Source organism: Battus philenor, unplaced genomic scaffold (assembly GCF_028537555.1).
Source record: "Battus philenor isolate CCGP_79_NKW_IND1 unplaced genomic scaffold, ilBatPhil1.0.hap1 SCAF_19, whole genome shotgun sequence".
In the NCBI taxonomy this organism is placed as follows: domain Eukaryota; kingdom Metazoa; phylum Arthropoda; class Insecta; order Lepidoptera; family Papilionidae; genus Battus; species Battus philenor.
In genome coordinates, this window is record NW_027181681.1 from 1,057,656 (window position 1) to 1,068,855 (window position 11,200).

Below are 11,200 nucleotides of genomic sequence, written 5' to 3' on the forward strand. Positions count from 1 at the left end.
CAAATATATATAATTCTTTGAGCTATGTCAATGACCTTAGTTCTTTTGCTGATCATGTCTGATTCGATCTCGCAGCGAAACTAGCATAGCCCTCTCTATTGCCCTCTGCCCCCGTCGTAAGTGACCACGTCTCGGAATCGGATATCATCACCGGCAAAACGCATTAGTCAAATACCTTAGTCTTCAAACATTTCAGTATTTCCCACTCTTCCCACTGTTAATCACGTCTATAATTGTTAATTCTGTTTAAGTTATTTACTTACTTTTTTAATGGAATCATGCGTTACCTTGCGGAAGTCCATCCTAAGTATGAAAAGGATAAATATTTAGCCAATTCCGTGCCTTTGATTCTGTGTTTGGACCAAAAAACAGAAATATGACCAGAAGATCCGGTCGTAGGGTTCGCTTCTCAGACTACTATCGCCTATAAGAAAGGCTCTGGAGGGGTGTGATGTTGCATAGCCTCATTATCTTAACAAATTATTATACATATTTAAGTATGCATTCACATACATATTCAAAATATATAATATTATAAATACATACATACATATATATAACTGTCTACAGCTCTATAAATTTAATAAAAAATAAAAAAATAATGTCTCGTATGATTAATAGCTTCGGAGAAAATAAAAAAAAATTAAAAAAGCGTGAATGGCCACCTTTATCCTGTCTACGTGACTGCAGACAGCAAGACGCCGATGTAATTGAGGCGAGTACATATATCGATAATCGATACCGCTGCGTTATATTATTTTTAATAAGCAATCCGCAACTCATTGGGCAGCTATTGCATCATGTTACATCAGAAAAATAGCATAAGTCGTGTTTTTAAATATGCAATATCAGCTTTGACGACATGACTATTATAATTTGAATATAATTTTAACACAACACTTATAATCCAGTTAGTTACAGAATATATGAAACGGTAATATAATTTAATATCTTTCTCATGGCGTACATTCCACTCCTGAGTTTTAATAAAAGTACATAAAAAGTTTTACACTTGGATAGCAAAAAAAAAACGTGAAACTTTGATAATTTTATGTAAATTATTGATTTTTACTTAGGTAACATTGATTAAAAAAAATCTATTCACATAAATACTATTTTGTATCTAGAATAGAAATTTTTGATTACAGAGTTTTAAGTTACGTATATATCTATTCTACTCAACGAACTGGCAATTTCATAGTTGCTCAAAAATTTAGAGAGAGCTATGCTAAGTATTTCTCTCTAGTATCAAAAAATAAATAGATCCTTACTCTGCAGTCAAAACAATTGAACACTAGGATCCCAAGTTTCTAGAGAGAAGACTACAACGCTAGTATAGCGTAGCACATACACTCATAAGGATATACAACCTTATCAATGTCATCGAAAAACATATACAGGATGCTTGCAACTTGTGTTTTTGAAATCCATATAAGAGGCCGCTGTTTAGTAATTAACCGTTCTTGAAGACAAGTCTAGTAATGTATTAAAAAGTTCAAATCCAAACAAATCTGCGATATCAAAAAATAAAGATAAAGATTCAAAAATAAATATACCTAGCCACCTAAGAGTAAAAAGATGAGGAAAGGAAGGCGATAAAAGCAAGAAGGAATGAAAGAACAAAAATTGCAAGATATTGTGAAGGATAAAAGGAAAGAATAAAAGAAATTGAGAAGTACGAAAGTGAGTGTCGAACTAGATAGGGAGTACGAGAGGCTCCCAATAGCGGGGGCCATAAAAAAATAACCGTTCTTGAAATGTAGACGATTTCTTCACTTTGTATTTAATTTATTAGTGTGCTGTTATTTTACGATATATATATTCTATATAAGTACTATGTATTTTAATATTTATTTACATGGGAATTACAACTCCTCCTATAACTGAACTACTGTCTTCTACTTCTCCCCTAATCAAGTCCAATGGCAGTCTTGGAAGAAGTCGTTTGAAATTAGAACAACATTTCTTATACTTCTTTTGCTCATTTAGTGTCATTGTTTTGGGGTTGATCTTATCTTTTTTGTGTTGTTCTGTTGTTTATTGTGATATTTTGTGCAAGTCTGGTTTTCTAGATAATTAATGCTATAAATTTCAACTGTATTCTATAGCTGTAGAAAGATTTATTGTTAAATTGAAATAAAATTTAAAATTTATGAATCTAGTAAGATAGACAAAACAAGTTCTAGTTTATTTTCCTGTTAATATCTTGCCTGAAGTTGGAGTTATGTTACACCGATTAGTTGACTCTGTGTTTGGCACTAATCGGTGTAACATAACTCCTGAAGATGCCCCGTGGAGGGGTGAAACACGTGTTGAGTGATTTGGTGGTGGCGGTTGTGTGATTCGCATTGTTTGCCGCATACGCATTTATCAGCGGGCTGGCGGGCGGTGCATTTCATTGCACGACTACCACTGCATGTGCGGAAGTGGCTAAATATTGGTCCTTTTCTTACTTAATAATGTCTGTCTATTTTTAATACTGTCTCATCACCATTATCATCATATCAACATATAGACGCCCATAGTCACCGTGGCGATCTTTTTGTATGGCAAAGAAATTTTATAAACGACTTTACATAAATTTTACATTCCATTGAAGTTTAAGAAGGTGCAACTTTTTATTACTATCAGCCTGTATGTCTATATAGTAATTTCTCTAAGCGAACGCAGACAGAGCCGACGGAAGGCAATGGAACAATATGCAAGGCGGCGCGATCGCATCGCACGCCGACGCTAATTCGACAAGAGACGTCCGTGCGCCGCTCCAGCCACGGCTGCCATTATACCCAGACAGACTAGACACAGAGCAATGTGTTGACAGAGGCGATATATTTGTTATACAGGATGATTAGTTATTGGTGTTGAGACGCGAGGAAAGGTGGAAGAAGTAGAAACGTAGAAACGCCTAAATAAATGGTTTCAGAATACTTTTAATAACGTAATGATAAAATAGGTAAAATCGCTCCCAGATTTAGATTGCTACATGTTAAAATTAATAATTGTTTTCTAACTATCTCTGCAGAGTTTATAGTTCCAGTTGTTTGCTTGTCATATTTTAATAGAAAAACTAATTTATTTTTACATATTTATCTCAGTGATCACTTTATATAGGTGATTAGAAATAAATGTAAAAACTTTTAAGCATTCGCTAATAAATGCTGTAGATCAGTGATTCCCAAAGTAGTCTATATCGACCCCTAGGTTTATGACAACCTGTAAGGGGTCTACGTCAGCGAACAAAATTTTGGGGGTCCATGAAATGAAAATGGGGGTCCACGATAGTGGATCTCAACACATACACTGATAGTACTTATTTACTTACATCATACTATCTTATAATATCAAAACATTTAGATTACATTAAATTATTATATATGTTTATAAAATTGTGTAAGTTGTAGGATTAAGTATTCGCTTTGTGGTCGCAATACATTTTGGACATACACTAAACTTCACTACAGTTAGAAATTTACAGGAAATCAATATCAGGTAAGTAGGGGGTCTACCCAACACGGAAAAACATGGCAAAGGGTCTACGACACAAAAAAGTTTGAGGAACTCTGCTGTAGATTATTCTGTATAACATCTGTATCCAACCAGCTCACGTGAAAAGACTGCCATTTTCGGGTATAATGAATTAGAATAAAAGTTTGTTCATTTTGAACAAGCCAGATATATTCTGATACAGTTTTATAAGAGTTTGAAATTGTATCTGTTGTTCAGAGACGAGTTTCAATCATGCTAATTTGCATTGTCAATTGGGTGACCTAACAACCACACTGTACAGGGTTGGATAATTTGAAAATATTAAGTGAAATGTCTGCTTGTATGTATGTAATACCAAATTAACTTCTCATATTATCGCTGACAGTTGTTTGTATATCTCTTCATGCCGTCACCTATCCCTTTCTAACATCATTCGTCCACCGATAAGCCTCCCCCATGGATTTACAGGACCGGTTTTATTTCTAATTACTCCCGCTATTGGTGGCCTTCGTACTACCCCTGTCCTGGTTACAAACAAATTTTCTTTTTTTATTATGTCTCTTATTCATTGATCATTTTCGTCACAATTTCTTTCATTCCGTTTTATTCTTTGTATTCCTTTCATACCTCACCTCACTTACGTCGCCTTTTACGAATATACAGATAGTACATTTTGTTTATTTAGTTCAATATGATTAATTAGATGCAGTACATCTAGTGTCTTTCGAAGACCAGTTCATCTGTCCGTATTTTATGTTTAAGTTTGTCTACTGCCACTTCTTACAAATCTGCTGGACTATGTTGGTTAATTTTTTCAGATTATGGAACCTCTAATTTCTGATTCAATTTTGAGAAGTTACGTAAGCCCTATCCTTTGTTGTATATTATATCACGGACGATATGCTGCTAGCCGGCAAAGTCTTTGCTTAGTCTCATAGATATTGAGCTCGCAAAAACAGGAGATCCACGAGCTAAAAGTTATATGCTGACCGATCATACTCTAATAACAACGAAGACATTTGCACCAAGAGGGACTATACCTGTATAATAGTATAGCTTTGTGACTCTAATATAATATGTTGCGAAGTGACGACTACTCGGCGGTCGGAAGCGACGCGTGCCAAGTATCACATTGACTCCTTAAGTGTCTGTGACCTTGAAATTAGGATCCGAAATGAAAGACCATGTTTTAGTGCCACGTGTAATCTCTGGTAAGACAGATTGGTTCAAATTCACTTGCAGGAAAGCATCGAAGAAGAAAACATTGCATCTCTAGTGAACAAGGAGGAGAATCGCCGGAGCTTACTAAAATTTAGCAGAAATGTCAAAGAACTATTAGAAGATATAAATAAGGAACAGAAAGTAACACATGTAGTAATCGAATAGCAATAAATATAAAGTAGTGATATAGAATGAAATAATAGAATAAGAAATAAAGAACTAAAAAAACTATAAACAATAGAACAGAAATAATAAAAAACAAAATAAATCAAAATTGTCATAAAGGATTTCTGAAAGAAGAAGATGTATGAAGGAAGATAAAGTACGAAAAGGACTAGAAGGGTTTGTAATGGATAAAAGAGCAAAGAGTATGTGATTTGGAGACAGATAAAAGATGATAGTAAAAGTAAAACCATGATAAAGTTTGAACGTGAGGATATAAAATACGAGCGTCATTAAAAAGAACATATTGATTTGTTGACTTTCATCCTTAGGCTTTAAAAGGTATTAGAAGGGATGTTTCGTGGTTTCTCTAACATATATAAATGCACAAAATTTTAAGCGTCCATTAGCTTGCAAATGGTGCATAAGGCTTTTCAGTACTGTCATCATTGTCATCTGTTAGAGTTATGTGATCATTCATTTTTTAAACTTTAATATTAATAGTCTATGATAGTTCACTACTCTGTGTAATATACGAAACCGCGACGAACATTGTAATATAGCTAGTTCAGCGGCTGCCTAACGCGATGGCTTCAGCCGCGAACAAAAAGTACTCGCAATCCTTTATTTGTATAAAACAGATTTAATTGACAGCCACCCCCAACACAGCCTCTATGAGAAATTAACTTCTAGGCCTACGTGATTTTTGACAATTACGACAGCCATTGTTAACAAGAAAATCGGCCTCGCGTCGTGCTATGCAACTGTACAACCTCGTACCTGAACCGGAGCAAAATGTGTACTTTGTATGACATACATATTTCATTACAAATAAATTTAATTCAATTGACCAGTTAACATAAACAGTTTATTATTATTTAAAAGTAGAAAACAAAGTAATGGCAATTTATAAATGACTAGCTGATCCCGCAAATGTTGTTTTGCAAAAAAAAATTGATATTTTAATTTACAAATAAAAAATTAGGGTTGATCGTAGAGGGGTGAAAATTTATGGTTGTATGTATTATTGTATGCTGTATCATAAAAAAATAAAAACAAAAAATTTCGTTAAAATTTTTTTTTTTTTTAAGTGTGAACAACCTTTATCACTTAGGGGTATAGAAAATAGATAGTAGCCGATTCTCAGACCTACTGAATACGCATATTAAATTTGGTAAAAATCAGTCAAGCCGTTTCAGAGGAGTTCAAGTTCGAACACCGTGACACGAGAATTTTATATATAAGATTACTCAATTAAACTTTTGGCCTATAAACACGATTCAGATTCAATAGCTATTGTATACGACAACAAACTTTTTACTACGACTCGTGCCAAATGATCATGGCATAAATTTTTCACAACGATCCAGACTTTTGGTTACAAACCGAACGGTTAAGATGGACTTTCACATAAATTAGCCTCTGGTTCAAATAAAGAATTGTGAACAATAAATTTGTTTTGTTCTTAAATAAAGTATTCAGGAGTATAGTAAACGCTGCCTGGTACATAAGAAACGATGATATCCACTGGGATTTATTTTAAGGCCTCTTGTTCAACCCTCTCTTGGGAGGAACAGTGTTCTGAATAATTCAATAATTTTTTTCACTACTTTTCATCACTCTGGATTGCTAGTTGTCTTCTATACATCACCTTTCTTACTTCTCCTTCGCTCCTAAAATATCATAGAAGATTTCCTATTATCACAGTACAATTTTTTTCTTCTTTTTGGTTATATATCTCCTATTTGTCTATCTTATTTTTTAGTTATAATGTGTTACATATATTTAAATTTTATAATTTTCTGATCATACCAGACCATTACTGCTTTATTTCTTTCTATTACAACCTGTACGATCACTTTTTACCAATTCTAGGCCCGAATGGCGAAGTTTTTCGTCGCCCCCCAAGAAGACAAACTTTTCTCACTTAAATCTACTCTTCTATTTGATCTTTAAGTGCGTTCTCTGTCTTCCAAAAGCGGGACAGCAGACACCACGGTTTGGTCCACCGCTGGGTCACAGGTGTAAGAAAGCCTCTTTCTGAGTTAAAACCTATATAGGTACTAAGCCAATCCAATGATCAAACTTTTGCTTGCGCCTGGTAGTCCGATAAAGGAATGGAGATGGCTCAGTTCGAAAAGAACCTCCGTGGACTCAAAGTGTATCCTATAAAAACCTGATAAGCTAGTAAGAATAATATATGATAATATACCGATAAATTTCAAAGAATACAGAGGATTTCATAGGATATAATATAAGTAATCATTAAGACATAAACGAAAGATAACATGAAACGGTCAATAATCATAATAAAAGCCAAAAACGGTATAATTATTAATAAATATTTAAAGATCTACTCCCTTTTGAAAGCAATCTATCAATTTAAATAAATTCACCCGGCCCCGTCCGCGAGTAGCGCACAAAGGGGTTAGATAAACACTATTATATCATCTCATTTAACTTATACATCAAAAAGTAATGAACTGGAATATAAATTGTAATATCGAAAGTTTTTCTAGAATACATCAATTCCAATTTTAAATTATAATTCGAAATTCGAATATATTTAACACACACTGCAAGTCGTAAATCTCCCCAAAAGATATAAACAGGAGCAGAAAAAGTTTCCAGAGAATGGACAGCAGCGTACTGCGTACCATAATACCACACTGCGATCGCCAACCCGCCTGCTTAGCGTGGCGATTATGGTATATCCCACAAAGATATCTCTGGGTGAGATATCAATTTAAACGAAACATCTTTACAAATGAATCATAGATATTTCTTCGAAGTAGTATTAATAATAATAAAGCTTTATTTCATTCCATACAAATGAATTTAAATTAGTAATTTTAAATAATAGTTTTGATAATTTTATACTAAGTTTGTATGGATCTCAGGCTAAAAGCCTCCTCCAAAGCTTTTTTTTCTTTTTTTTTATGGTCCCCGCTGTTGGGGACCTCTCGTTCCCCTATCTCGTGTGGGACAGGGACTTTTTAATTCTAGTAATTTATTCATATTTTTTATTATTATCATTCTTCTCTTTCATCTATCATATTATCTGTCGTACTGTTTCTTTCATTCTACAATTTTCCCAGTCTTTCTCTTTCATTCCATTAGCCATACATCCATCCTCAACCACTACATTCTAGGTTTCCTTAACCTCCAAAGCTTTCCATTTTCCTCTATCTTTGGCAACTTGGAGCCACCCATGACCTGCCGTAGCCACGATTTCGTCAGCCCATCTGGCATTAGGTCTGGTACCTCGTGGTCCCGTCCATTTTATAACCCTTTGTGTTCATCTGTATCACCGAAACTCACCACATGACCTGCCCAGCTCTACTTTCTTTGGAGGGAATAAGTAAGTACATCTGTTATACACGTTTTTATGCGGATGGCTGTGTTCTTTATTTTGTCTTTTAATTTGATATCCAAGTAGCTTCTCTCCATTATCATCTGAGTGGTTTGTATTTTGATACTAGTATTAATACATTGCTAATATTATTATAATCAAAGAAGCTCTGTGTTGAATTTTAAACAATTTTAATAAATTAATAAGTGATATTTTGCTGTCTTAATGTAATAAATTTTATAGTTCCGAAACTAAAAAATAAGGAGTGATATTTTCGTTTTTTAAAACGACAAATGTTTGCTAGTAAAAATAATTATATATGGGTTACATTGTTTAAATAAATATCCTTGTTACAGAACACAACTTACGATGTTCTGACAACAACTGTAAGAGACACTTCCATGTCAGAGAAGAACTTCACCACCAGCATCCGCGACAAATCGATAGGTTGAAGATGAAGGCTTGTGGAATGGTTATTGTCGACACAACAACAAGAACTCCTCCTCATCCAACACCAGGGGGAGGAGGAGGAAATAAAGAACCCTGAAAGTCGCATAAACGCGGTATAAACCATCAAAGTTATGCAAGAAATGGAGAGATCCATGTCACTGACGAAGTTGTATTAGCTTCACTAGGCCAACAGCATTTGAATTAGATCTAAACCACTTAGATGCGAATTTCGACGGATAAAAGATAAGTCAAAGTAAGTTAACGATATGCCTAGGTTAGTACCACTACAGACAAGCAATTTCGAGCTACCACGATGACCTTTGTTCTTCTTACTCTACATATCCAAGTAAAGCCTTCTAGATTGCTCTCTGAGTGACCTAGAGACCTTCATAAGGGTCAATTGTAAGCGACTACTAAACATATCACTAATTATCTTCTTATATATATTACTCTATCTACATAATTTGAAAGTAAATATCAATTGAATTACAAAGGATTCTTTGTTTCATTTAAATGCCATAATAATAGCAATAATTATTTAAAAAAAACCGTAAAACCAATTAAGAGGTGTTATCTGAAATGCAAGCAAGTTGTTAAATCAACGCATACATTAGATGCGTTTAAAAACGTATAGGGGCATGCATCTTTGTTCGGAAAACAGTCGTGTATTTTTAACACAGATTAATATAATACAGAGCAATTAAATATTTTATATTTAATTATTTTATCATATTAGTTGTAAGACGTCCATAGCTAGATATGTAAGCAAGTTACAACCAAAGACTTTAACATGGTAGTCCGTCCACTTAGTGGGCAATGGTTTTATAGGTCATCATTGTATATTAACACATAAACACCAGGTGTCTTCAAGTTCGGAATGAACAAATGCTTACTTAATCCGCGAGCTTCATATTCGACAGTGTCGCTTTCAAACAAGCGAGTTGATGTTACAAGATGGACTAGTAAGCGATATATATACGTATATCTGTATACATTGTCTGTATATCCTACATTGATGACCTTTGTCAAAGTTACTATGTATGAGCATACGAAGGTTTCTAAGTTGGTATGAGGAGTTTTCAACAGATGGCGCCACTGTACTGTAGTACTGGGGCCCAAGCTACAGATAGTTACAAATAAAAAGATATGTAATCTTTTGAATTGAGACTGGTCAGTAAATTAGATCAGTACAAAGTCGGGCAGCTTTATGGAGGTGAATGTATCCTCAAACTTCTACTGAAAAATCAATCATTTCACAAATAATTAATAAGGTAATACTACTAATCCGCTAGCTCAGTGACCCAAAGTGGGTCTTGGTCTCCGAAGCGAGAGACTTCCATTTTCCTCTATCTTGCGCCATCGTCTGCCATTGCTTGACATTCAATTCGCGCAAGTCTGCCTCAACGCGATCGATCCAGCGATACCTGGGTCTACCCACTGGTCTTCGACCCCTCGGTTTTTCCTGGTACACTACCTTCACGCTCCGATCCGATCCTATTCGCTCCAAGTGACCAAGCCAGCGGATTCGTTGAGCTTTATATTCGCCAATGATATTTGGCTGTGCTACTAAAGTCTATATATATAGTATAAAATTAATTTTTTTTACTATCTATCTTTACTTTGTACAACCAAAAGTTTTTAGCCAGTCGTATTCTAATAGAAATTTTTTTTTCATATTTCAGAGTCATCATATTATAATGGATGATTGAATATAATTGTAAAAGCTGTAAAACCTTTGCCTGATATCTTTTTAAAAGCTTTGATACATATAACAGATCCCCCCTTATATAAATATAAAATGTCATTGCGGCGATCTTTGAAGTGGATGTTTATAGGTTGATATGAATGAATAAATTGATATATTCCGATGTCTCTGTTAGATAGTTACTCTGTACTGCCCCGCGATGTGGATTTCCGGTGTATAATTAAAAACTAATTCCCTTGTTTTCGAGGTGTTTCGAGTTAACAAAAGCACATTAATTACCCCCTTTATTGTTACAAGTCTCAACTCGAAGACAAAGAAATCAAATGCAACGGTTATATATATGATATGCGCGCAATTTGTCCTGACGCCGTGTTGATCACGTACGCCATTTTGAATATTATCTCGACAATGAATCTAGTAAAGCGATTCTTGTTAATCTTTTAAAGCCAACGTTTTAATTTACATAATTAGTTTGAATTTAGTAATTGGGTCGTCATAATGTATTTCGAGAAATACACTTTTATACCGAACCGAAGTTGCGTTTTAATTTTAATATTTTATTAATTAGTTTTCTTTTGTCGAATCGTGATGCAGTGGCATTAGCATGTACATTATTTTACCAGTTTTCAGAACGTAAACTCGTGATGGGTTTTAGACCTCTTGTACAAATTTCCAGTAGGACCTATTGAAGGTCTGTATTGAGCATCTTCAAACGATCTTAACATCTGTCTAGCTTGCAAGTCCGTGGTCTTAAGTCCAGAACTGTAAGATCCCAGAGGTCATTTGTTGTTTGCGTTACCTGGCCTTCCCACAAACCAATTTCG